The 11,965-nt window shown below is 47.4% G+C and overlaps 1 pseudogene; it reads left to right on the top strand.

Annotated features, from left to right (window-relative positions):
- Positions 1–1,806: 1,806 nt before the first annotated feature.
- On the top strand, positions 1,807–3,521 carry LOC125553590 (uncharacterized; annotated as a pseudogene).
- Positions 3,522–11,965: the final 8,444 nt, after the last annotated feature.

Raw genomic sequence — 11,965 nt, forward strand, 5'->3', positions numbered from 1 at the left:
AGCCGTGCCCGTGGTTATGGGCAGATGGGAATTTGTTAATGTCTGGTTATAGAAAACCTGAAGTTTACCTTAATTAAAATGCATCAACCGCGTGTGTAACCATGATGGTCTCTTTCCGGCAGAGTCCGGGAAGTGAACACGGTGTTGGAGTTATGCTTGACGTAGGTTGTTCTAGGATCACTTCTTGATCATACTTTTATCGACCATGCTTTGCCTTCTCTTCTCACTCTCTTTTGCGAACAGGTTAGCCACCATATATGCTAGTCGCTTGCTGCAGCTCCACCTCATACCTTTACCTTACCCATAAGCTTAAATAGTCTTGATCGCGAGGGTGTGAGATTGCTGAGTCCCCGTGACTCACAGATACTTCCAAAACCAGCTTGCACGTGCCGATGAGTCCGTGCAGATGACGCAACCAAGCTCAGGAGGAGCTCGATGAAGATCTTGTCCTTTATGTTGTTTCGTTCTAGTTGATCAGTAGTGGAGCCCAGTTGGGGTCGATCGGGGACCTTGTCGCTTTTGGGGTTCTTCTTTTATTTTGGTTCCGTAGTCGGACCTTGATTGTATCTGGTTGATGTAATGCTTTATTCATGTAATTGTGTGAAGTGGCGATTGTAAGCCAACTATGTATCTCTTTCCCTTATGTATTACATGGGTTGTGTGAAGATTACCTCACTTGTGACATTGCTTTCAATGCGGTTATGCCTCTAAGTCGTGCTTCGACACGTGGGAGATATAGCCGCATCGAGGGCGTTACACTATCGTCATCTTGTTGGCAGTCTTGTCTATCTTGCCATTACGCGTCCTGACATCTCCTATCCTGTCCACATCCTGAGTCAGTTTGTTTCGGCCCCCACCTCTGTCCACTATAGTCATCTCCTCCGTGTTCTACGATATCTTCGTGGCACGATCTCTCAGCGCCTTTTCTTTCCCCGCTCCATCTCTCTTGAGCTCCAGGCCTACTCTGATGCTACCTGGGCCAGTGATCCCTTTGATCGACGCTCGCTGTCTGCTTACTGTGTCTTTCTTGGTGGCTCTCTTATTGCCTGGAAGACAAAGAAGCAGACTACAGTTTCTCGCTCGAGCACAGAGGCTGAGTTGCGAGCCATGGCTATGTTGACGGCTGAGGTGATCTGGTTATGGTGGTTACTTGAGGATTTTGGTGTGTCTGCTACTACCTCCACTCCTCTACTGTCTGACAGCACCGGTGCTATCAGTATTGCGCATGCCCCGGTGAAGCATGAACTCACCAAGCACATCGGTGTGGATGCCCACTTTGTGCGTGCTGCAGTGCAAGATCAGACTCTCGCTCTTCACTATGTGCCCTCGGAGTTACAGTTGGCTGACTTCTTCACGAAGGCACAGACTCGAGCACAGCATGGGTTTTTCCTCTCCAAACTCAGTGTTGTTGATCCACCATGAGTTTGAGGGGGGGTGTTAGATGTGTATAGTTCATTGTGTACATCCCCATTGTATAAGGGGCTTTTCTGCACTTTACCACATCTGTATATGTACTGGCCATTGACCCTCAGTAAAGCTTAGTTGCTCACTTATCCAACAGTAATGATGACGATTGATACCAACCTGATGCTGTGAGGCGCCACATCACTTTGAGTCAAAGTTCAACCCCCTTCGTATACACCGCAGATGGGGTCTTGCGCCACTAATCTGACCATTCCTACTTTCTCTACCATTGCTTCTTCTACCCATCTTCTTGCACGTATGGTAGTGGATCGATCAGGCCCTTTGCAACACCACCACCTGCAAACAGCTGACCCGGTAGGTTGCAGAAGAGAAGAGGTAACCATGGAGAAGAGCAGGTATGGCTCAAGTTCTCACCATGGGTTATTGCTAGCACTGTTGTTTTGCTTGCTGTTTGATTTGTCCATGGCCCGCGTGCAACCTCTGCGGCTAAACAAAGCGCAGGAAAGCACCATGAGAAACCTTTCAAGCATGATCTCCGCCATGGCTCCGTGGAGCCACCGGGACACAACCGACCCGAACCCGTGCCTGTGGAGTGGGGTCACTTGCTCTGTGCTGTCTAACCGCCCCGGTTCATCTGCAGTTGTGCTCCACCTCTCCATGTCTCGCTTTGGCCTCTCCAACTCCACCGTACTTGCCTGCTTATGCTCCCTTGACACCTTGGAATCTCTGGATCTCTCGAAAAACAGGTTCACCGATCTGCCACGGCAGCTCTCCTCATACCTCTTGGGTTCTAGATTGCGCACGCTCAATCTGAGCTACGGTCAGTTGCCTGGTCCGCTCGGCGACTTCACTGGTTTCCGCGAACTGGAGGTTCTTGATTTCTCCTTCAGTTTGCTGAGTGGAAATGTGGACGAACAGTTGAGTTCTTTGCCCAGATTGAGAAGCTTGAACCTTAGTTCCAACACACTTGATGGTAGCCTCCCAACAAATATGGTCCACTCTTTGAAGGAACTGGTGTTATCTAGCAACAACTTCAGTGGCTTGATACCTAGTGAAATCACCATGAATACCGAGATGTTGGATTTGAGTTACAATAAGCTTAGTGGTGAGATACCTTCTGATCTGTTCTTGGCTGCTGGTTTGCATACCGTTGATCTCACCGGCAACATGCTTGAAGGGCACATACCGCAAGGATTCTCTCACAGCCTCTATCGCCTTCATCTCGGAGGAAACTTGCTCGATGGTAGTATCCCAGGCTCGATTAGTGATGCCTCAATTCAAGCTTGTCTTATCTTGAGCTGAACAATAACCACTTGGCGGGAGGCATACCCCGACATGTTGGCAGATGCAGTAAGTTGGTTCTCTTGAATCTGGCAAGCAACCAGTTGAACGGTACAGTGCCCACTGAGATCAGCAAACTTGATGGCATGGCTGTTCTGAAACTGCAAATGAACAATTTTGACGGACATATACCAAGTGCACTTGTCGATCTGGTGAATTTGAATGTATTGGACCTTAGCCCAAACTCATTTACTGGAGAGATACCACATGAAATTTTCCAGCTACTGCGGCTTTCAAACATATGTTTGCAGGGCAACAAGATCACTGGCGCCATTCCAACTTCAATCAGTTCATTGCAATTTCTTATTGAGCTTCATCTCGGGGATAATGAGCTCACTGGTGTGATCCCCACAATGCTGACCAGCTTGAGTGCAATTCTGAATCTAAGTCACAACCATCTCAGTGGATCTATTCCTTCAAATATTGGCGTTTTGAAGGACCTGGTGATTCTTGATATTTCCTATAACGACTTGTCTGGCCCGATACCATCCTCGCTCGAAGGTTTGCAAAGCTTGACAGAGCTGGTGCTTTCTTATAATCAGCTCTCTGGATCCCTTCCAGCATTTCGATCATCTGTGGCAGTCGATTCCAGGGGAAATCCAGATCTTCTCAACAATACCGCCAATGCTCCAGACGTGATGACAAGCACCGAAGATCACGGCTCGGCTATATGGGTTGCGGCAGTTTCATTTGTGGTTTGCTTCGTCGTCTCTTTCTATGGGGATGGGATCAGAAACGGGTGGCGTACAGGTTGAGGCCTCCTTTGGTTTGGAGGAATTTCATAGGAATTCTAGAGGATAGGATTTCTTATAGGATTTTTTCCTTTAGAGCCCTTTGGTTCATAGGAATGGATTCTTATTCCTACATAGGATTGGTTCCTATCCTCCACATTTTATAGGAAAATAAAAATGAGCCTAGACTCAATGGAAAAATTCATTTGGTGTCAACCAAATGACATCTCGTTTCCTATTCCTACTCATAGGATTTAAGATACATGTCATCTCATTTCCTACAAAATTCCTATTCCTACGATAATCCTATCCTATGAACCAAAAGAGGCCTGAAAGGGCAACTAGCTGACTACTTGGTGCTGCAAGCCAAACCCAACGCCAAGCCATAGATGCATGTAATTTTTTTAGTTAGGATTAAAGATACCAATGCTGGTGTAAGAAATAAGAGCTAAACTACAATTATCTTTTTCTCCGCATAATTTGTTTTGAATGGCATTTTCACCGCATAATAGCTGAAATGCAGCAGAGTATTCAGCTTGTCCTATGGAACATGGTTAGGCAGAGTTCATATGTACACTCAACGCATTGGACTTCAGTTAAGAACAATCGATCGGTATTCTCGCAGTCGTAGATACCGAACAATTAAGACTGTAAGTAAACTATCATACTTGAATGTTGGTGCTCTATTTGCGAATCATCCCTCCCTTGCAACCTGACACTCGGTGCAGAGGCCGATTGTTTTTCCCTCTTTTTGAGGAAAAGAAAAAATCACCTGCGACCTGAAGCAATCAGAGGAATGGTTTGCCGTTCGAGGGCACACACATGGAAGGCACCTGCCTCATCCTGCTCGCCGCGCGTCGCCGGATCAGCGTGAGGAGTAGCCGAGTAGGCGGCTCCTGGGCATCGGTGACGAGGGCGGCGGCGCGTAGAGCCTGGCGGTGGAAAGGAAGGCCGAAAGTGTACGTGCCATGCGGCTCCTGGTTGCTCAGTGTAAAGGAGGGTTGAAATTTTGGTTCTGTTCAAGCTATCCCATCTTGTGCGGGGTTGGGGTTTCATACCGGAATTGGGGATGACGGAAACCCTAGCGGCCGCCGGACGAACCGCGGAAGTCACCAGGGCGGCGCTCTTCCCCCCCCCCCCCCAGTCCATCCGCCGCACGCACTCCTTCCATCCTCCGCCACACGCCGACTCGACAAGCTCTCGGCCAGTTCCCGTTTTGCCGGTGGGGATGCCAGCCGGAATCGCCTCATCGCCGCTGCACTCTCCGGAGAAAAATCCCTAAGTGAATCCCCGTCTCCACCGTCCTTGCTCTTGTTTTGAGTTGATGCCTTGTCATCAGGCTGGTAGATTTGGGTACATTTCATCATAATAGAAACAAGATTAGTTCGTAGCATTGATGGCATTCCAACGGAAACATCATTAGATCACAATTTTTTTGTGTGCAGGTAGAAACTGGCTATAACATAGCAAATTACTTGTTCCATAAACATGTGTACAATTTCACCAACACAACCTTCTTTGAGAAATGAAACAGCCCGAGGGCAATGTTTCCAAGGGAAATACGACACAGATTGTTTGATCTAGAGAAATAAGACATCACAATGGTGAACACTAACCTGACCAACTCAAAGGGCTGGGACGGTCTGGCAGTGGCAATCTGGTGGTTCACGTGGTGCGACAGGAATGCCCGGATTTTCCAAAGCAAGGCGTCCACCGTCAGCGCGGTCTTCAACTTGATGATTGATAAATTTAGGATATGGAACCAGGCTGGGCGTCATAGGATTCAGCTGCTTTTGGACAGACCTCGAGAGCCAGACTGAATTATGTGCTGATGTATGTTGCTGGGTTGCCGGCTATTGGCATAGTGGATGTATAGCGGCCTGCTGCGACCAAATACTTGTAACACCTTTCCTCTTATAAATGAAAAAGAAAAGCTGCTCCGGCAGCGTTTCGTCAAAAAAAAACAATGGTAGAAAATCACGATCAAAAATACATTTTTAAGCAACCAACGCTTGTGCCTCCTTCACAAGATCAAGAGAGGAGGGGCCTGGCGGTCTTCTTCGCTCCACAATCAGTCCCAGCGAAGAGCATGTAGCTTTCAAGGCTAGACATGATTCCCGGAGCCTTGGACAGTGTCTCCACGAATTTCTGATTCTTGAAGTGCGCGCTGTACTGGCCATGCCGCATCACTGTAATAGCAATCCGACCGCAAAGCTTGACGATTCTTAGGCTGTTAGCCGTGGCCTCACAGTTCTCTTCTACTATAGTCTTGAGCTTCGCCACAAATACACCTTCTGCTGGGACGATCGTTAGAGCCACGACATTGAAGTCATCTGCACTGATCAGTTCGCTGCATATCGCCAAAGTAAGAGATAAAAACGCCTCTTGCAGTTCCATCATAGCAGTTTGCTCCTCATTTGCTTGATCGGTTAACTTAGTTTGGCTCCTGTGGTCCGAAAGTTTTTTTTCTTCATCATTTCCCGGTATACAAAGTTGTTGCTGCTTTGCATCATCGCCCGATGCAGAAACATTGCTTTGAGATGCTTCGGTTGGGGGTTCTATTTGGCTGTTCAACACACTCTGTGAGTAGCTGCAATAATAAAAACGAGACCAGTAAATGTGAGGCAGCGGGCCAGCGGGAACTTTTCAATTAGTATATTTTCTTTTTGCGAAAAATCAATTAATATAATTAAGTGTATAGTTACAGTTTTCTGTTTTCCACTTGTTAGTGTTGTGCTGATCTAGTAGATGTTTGAATTAGATAAATGGGTTGAAACAGTTACCTTTGGCAGCAAGATAGTCTTCACATGTTCCTTGTCCATTTGATGACGACTACACAAATTCTCCAAGATCTCTGCTGCTATTGTGCTGTATATGATCTTGTTCTTAGCATCAAATTATTCAACAATGTTCTCATATTCCCTCACTACAAGCCCAGACATAGTTGCTGTCTTGGATAGTAGTGCCAATGTTTTACCAGCCGTTACTTTCAGCCCTTTCATGATGAACTTGGTGTCATTTTCTTCCGGTTTTCCATCAGTAAGGAAGTACTGCAGCTGCTTCTCGATAAGATTTTCTTTTTTCTTTTTTTTGAAAGAAGGCAAAAGATTTGCCATTTCATTGATTAAGAAAGGAGTTATCGAACAAGGGTTGCAAGGCGGCAAAATAAAATGTCTACTCTCGCGGTATTACAACACTCATGTGCTTTGCACCCGCCACTGCCCAAAGAGACACCTCTTCTTTGATCTTACAGATTAGGACCATGGAAGGGATGGCCATGTTTCGAAAGACCCTAGCGTTACGCTCTGTCCATATCTCCCATGAGATAAGCATCATCAAGGAGGCTAGCGCCTTAGGGGAGCCAAGGCGAATCTGAAGGTTGCCGTTCCACCAGTCTTTCACCGAAGTCCTCGTCTGCCATATCGCCGTAGAAATGTGGTGCATGCCAAGCCACATAAGAATATGGTTCCAAATGCGGATGGTGAAGCGGCATTGGAAGAGAAGGTGGGCTGCCGACTCCTGACATTGCTTACAAAGTGGGTAGAGGCCACAGTTTGGCCATCCACGACGTATGAGACGATCCGATGTCCAAATCCTATTTTGAAGGACTAGCCAAGCAAAGAACTTGCACCGAGGGGTGGCCCAAACCCTCCATACAGAGTGAACGGGATCGGGCGATGTGAGACCCTCAAATTGTGCCTTGTAGATGAGATTTTCTTTTGTTTTGCTGCTGAGATCGGTTTGCATATCCAAAGCCAATTCTGTCAGTATTTCCATGGCTCGCATCTGCAGTTCTTCGACATTTCCGTTTCCCTCATCAAGAATTTCCCCAAGGTTGTTCATTGCATGTTTGCTAGAAGATATTTCTGAGTGCACCCTTCTGCCTGTCCACTCAGGAGCACGGATGAGCATGTGAACCACTTTCAAGGATCCGTTTACAATATCTGCCCAGGTATTTATACTAATATCTTGGATTAGTGTCTCGGAGTGAAGAGGCGCCATGATCTTGGGAAGGAGACCAGGGGTGCTGCATAAGTCGCCACAGTTGTGCTGGTCGCCCGCGAGCTTCTCGAGAATTGTCATGCCTTGCAGAATTAACTCGTTCCAGGCATCTCCTTTGCTGCCATGGATTGGGATATCCACTTCATCTTGCTAAGCGTCACCCTCTTGTGTTTTAGCCTTTTTTGCTCTGCGTTTCTCTATGCGCCTAACACTGAAAATCAATCTGTCTTTAGCATTCATAGGATCTTTTAACTTAATTTGAGTTGAGCAATGATTGTGTCCGTGTTGGTTGTTCCAATATGGCAGGCTGGTATCGAGCAGGGAGGATATGCACTGTATTGCCCCAGGGTACTGGGTTAGATGGATGTCACCTGCAAGATAGGCGACGATCCTGGCGGCGAGCTCCCTGATCTCTCTATCGCTGCTTCTCCACCCCAGTGTATCGATCAGCTTCTGAATCTTTGGCCTCGAGGGAACAACAAGTGATCTTACATCTGCCTCCAGCTTAATGAAGGCGTCGAGTATTCTTGCTCCCGAGAGGTAGTCTTGCTGCGATTCAGAGTCCAGCAACTCAACGGCATAGTTGATCAATTTCCTGCCACGGATGGACGAAGGGTCCCGCCAGCATTTCGCTCGTGTGTCCATAATCACGCTGTATTATGCGCCACAATGAGAGCGCCACGCAGACCATACGCCCGTAAGTGTAAATGCACACTAAGGATCACTAAGACCACAATCATGCAGATGACAGGAAAACATAGGAAGGGAAAAAACGATTGAATGGCAGTGTAGCGGCGCGGAGACAGCTTTTTAGCATGAACTTTTTTCCTAAGATTCTGACTGATTCCCACAAAATATGCAGTAGCGTTGATGTACAGTTGGGCAAAATTAAGGGACAGGTTGTCCTCCAAGTCGTTCAAGATCCTATGTGCGCCATAGCAAATGCATAGTCAGGGTCCCAGTCGTCAGCCTTGTTAACATTCATTTGGTGCTCGGTAAAAGAAAAGCAATGTGAACTCTAATTTACAGAGTAGGATATGCCATTAATTACCTGGATGCTTGTAACATGCTAATAACTTTTTTTAGGGCTTACATGCTAATAACTGTGATGCACCAGGAGCGCCAGGTAGCCCAAGCCTGTTACGGCCATCAAACCGTACGTACGTCTGGCCGAGCACATCAAGAGATAAGAGAAGGATGTTCCTACAAGCCTCCTCAGCGATTTGGATTTCTGGCCGTTGGATTTGGCTGCTTGATGCGATCTAGGCCGTCAGATCAACCCCTGGAACGACCTCGTCCGTCGGATAAAAAAAAGTTACTGCTGGAATGAATAGTTTCACCTCAACCGTGCCACCGCACGTAAATAGCCTGCCCCGCTGGGGGCATTTTCGTCATTTCACGCTTGCGCGTATAAATTGCGTCCCCGCTCCTGTGGAGATGACCTAGCCGTCTCTCCCCCGCACTCACGCAGCCCCTCTCCTCTTCCTCCCGTCCCCCCTCCTGGCCACTCGCTCGATCCCCACTGCTTGCCGCCTCGGACGCCGGCCGATTCCGGCCGCTCCGTCGCCGCCCGGCACACACGCGGTTGCAGCTCTACTAGCTTCACCGCGTCGATCCACTTTTCCTCGCCTCCTGTGGTCGCCCCCATCAATTTCCCCCTGCTAGGGTTTCGGTGGTGGAGGTCGACCTCGCCTCCGGCAGCCGCCTGCTTGTTGCCCGGCGCGACTGGACCGTCGACATCAACACGAAAGAGGTGTTGTTCGTCATCATCAATCTGCCTCGGGTTCACCGGATTCAAGAAAGGGCACGGGCGGCAACTCCCTCCTAGATCCCATCCGTTGCAGGCGTGCAGGCAACTCCGGTGAGTCCACCCTGATGCATTGTTTGTACCTCGCGCACTTTTTTCCCTCTCTCGTGGTTCGGCGGGGAGCGAGCGGCGGTTGCAGATCGAGGCCATGTGGTGGAGCGATGGGGGGTTTGTAGGGGGAACCACGCCATGGCGGGTGAGGCGGACTGTGCTAGCTAGAAAGGTGCAGGCGCGTTTGATGGGGCGGATGGTTCACGACCGGCGTGTGGCGAAGGGAGGGGCGTTGATGTACAGGACGTAGGAGAGCATGGTGATGCTTCCATACAGCATGGTGACCACGGCGGGGCGTGCCTAGGTGCATGGGGGCGAGCTGGAGTTTGTTTCTGTTGATGGGCTCGTGGGAGGGGCCGTACCCCAGGGGAGGTGGCGACGGTGGCTTAGGCTTGTTGTTTTCTTCCATATGCAGATTTTTAGGCTTTATGTTGCCGCCTGACTTATTCAGTTCAGAGGCTATGTGCAAGTTTTAGGCTGCTGCTACTGTCTATCTATGCATGTTTGTCCTCGCCTTCTATGCCGTTGCTGATGTTTATCTATACAAGTCTATGCTGATGCCTTTTATTTTCCAGTTGTCTGACGATGAACTAGGAGTTTTTTTTGCTGATTAGAGATGATGCTGCTACTTTTATTTATTCCAGTTGATTGATGAACTAGATGTAGTCACCGGTTTGGTGTTTACAGTCCTGTGAATGGAATATGTTTATTTGTGTCATCATTGCTGCTTCCTGTCTCCTTTTCTCTGCATCTCAACATATTTTTATCATCATGAGAATCCTCGGTCTTGTAGTTTATCTGTAGTGTCAAGCTTATCTTATTCCTGCCAATAGTTACCTTGCTTTTTCCAGGCAACATCAGTAGCTTTTTACCTGAACAAAATGCATGCATTTGATCCTTGGGGAGAAGCTAACTTGAATTGCATATTGGTTATGTGAGAAGTGCCCTCTCTCCCTCTCTCATGGTGTGTTTCTTCCTCCTCTGTGTGTTTTCTTAAACAGGGGGAGGGGGTGTCGATATGCCAAGCAGGAAGAAAGCTGGATCCGGATGCAAGGGGCAGGCGGACAGACAATAAGGTGTGTGCCGACTACACAACTGCCAACCTTTTCTGTTTTAGTGAGATATTTTTTTGTGATGTTTCCTCTAGACACAAACCATAATTGTTTCGAATATAACTACCATTTTTTATTTCTTAGGAGTGTATTTCAGTGCAAGGGGGGGTTTAATTTGATAGTCCATGTCAGCAGTTGCCATGTTTTTTTACTGTTTTGACCATATTAACCATTGAGTGGTTGTCAAATTAATCATACCTTGTTGTCATGTGTTCTTTCATATGACCTTGCCATGTTTATAAACCCGTGGTTGCCGCGAATATACTTTGCTATCCGCAACAAGGGAGTGGTTGCCATTTTTTTATAAATACATGGTTGTTGTGTTTAATAAAGCGTAGTTGTCAGGTTTTAAGTGGGGTGTAGTCAGATATACAACACCTGGTTGTCAGGTTTTAATGATGTATAAGTAGGTGTAGTTGTAGTGCAGCTGCTTGGTTTGCTGCTGATTTGCTACCATTATGATTCCCGATCGTTGAAGAAGCCGGTGGTTCCACTCATAAGTAACTGAAAACAAGTGGATGCTCCTTTGCCATCTCATGTGCACAAAATTTGTGAACTCATTGTGATTCAGAAATACATGGTAGTGTGCAACAGATATTCTGTGGTTATTTTACTGATGTAGCTTACCAATCATGTTATTTGCTGTTACCAACATGTACCTGATTTTGGCCATTGTCGTTTAACATAGTTTTTGGTCTCATTAACAACACACGTTGGTGTCAAGACGAGCGACATGGCCTGCTATGATCAACAACTTCTGAGTCATAGGATTTGATGCATTATTCTGTGTGAAAAAGGGCAATGAATGCATGAATTAAGTTTTTTTGGTTTGAAGCAACTAGCAATTTCTATGTATAACTATACTAATAGATGAGAGCATGTGTGCATATGTATGTGGTTTTCAAGGAGAGTTATGTGACCGTGGCGTTCGTGCTCGTCGGCGGGACGGTGCAAGGCACAACTCCGACGCGGTCGCATGGTGGATGTGCGGTGTAGGAAGCGGTTCCTTGCCGGTTGGACGGCATTCAGGCGCAACCCTGGTGCCCACTGAGTACTGCCTCAGCTACAACCTCCCTCCGTGAGCTCCATCTTCCTCCTGCTCATCTGCTTCGGCTACTATATTGGACATGGTCGTGGCTATATTGATGTGGTGCTTGTCTGGTTGATGCTCTATGACCTACTCATGCATCGGTCCCTACCTGAGCTCTGTAGTTGTGGATGCATGCTATTCTAGGGTTTGCAGGATGTTGTTCATGTTTGGTTGCTATCATAGGAGCTCCTGTGATGATTTGGTTTACATGTGGATGTCGTATAGCTATGCTCCTGGATTTGCTAAATTGACCAGTGGTGTTAGTGCTAGGGCGGTGATGATTAACATTGGCTGAAATAAGTGTGCCTTTGAGCAATCGAGGCATCGGTGGGTATCAAGTTGGATCCTCCCTCTTGTCTCTAGAATCCTTTTTGATCATGTGATACTTGTTGTTCTGCCCTTGGAT

The sequence above is a fragment of the Triticum urartu genome, chromosome 4A, assembly GCF_056163025.1.
Source record: "Triticum urartu cultivar PI428250 chromosome 4A, HENAU_Tu73, whole genome shotgun sequence".
NCBI classification, from domain to species: Eukaryota; Viridiplantae; Streptophyta; class Magnoliopsida; order Poales; family Poaceae; genus Triticum; species Triticum urartu.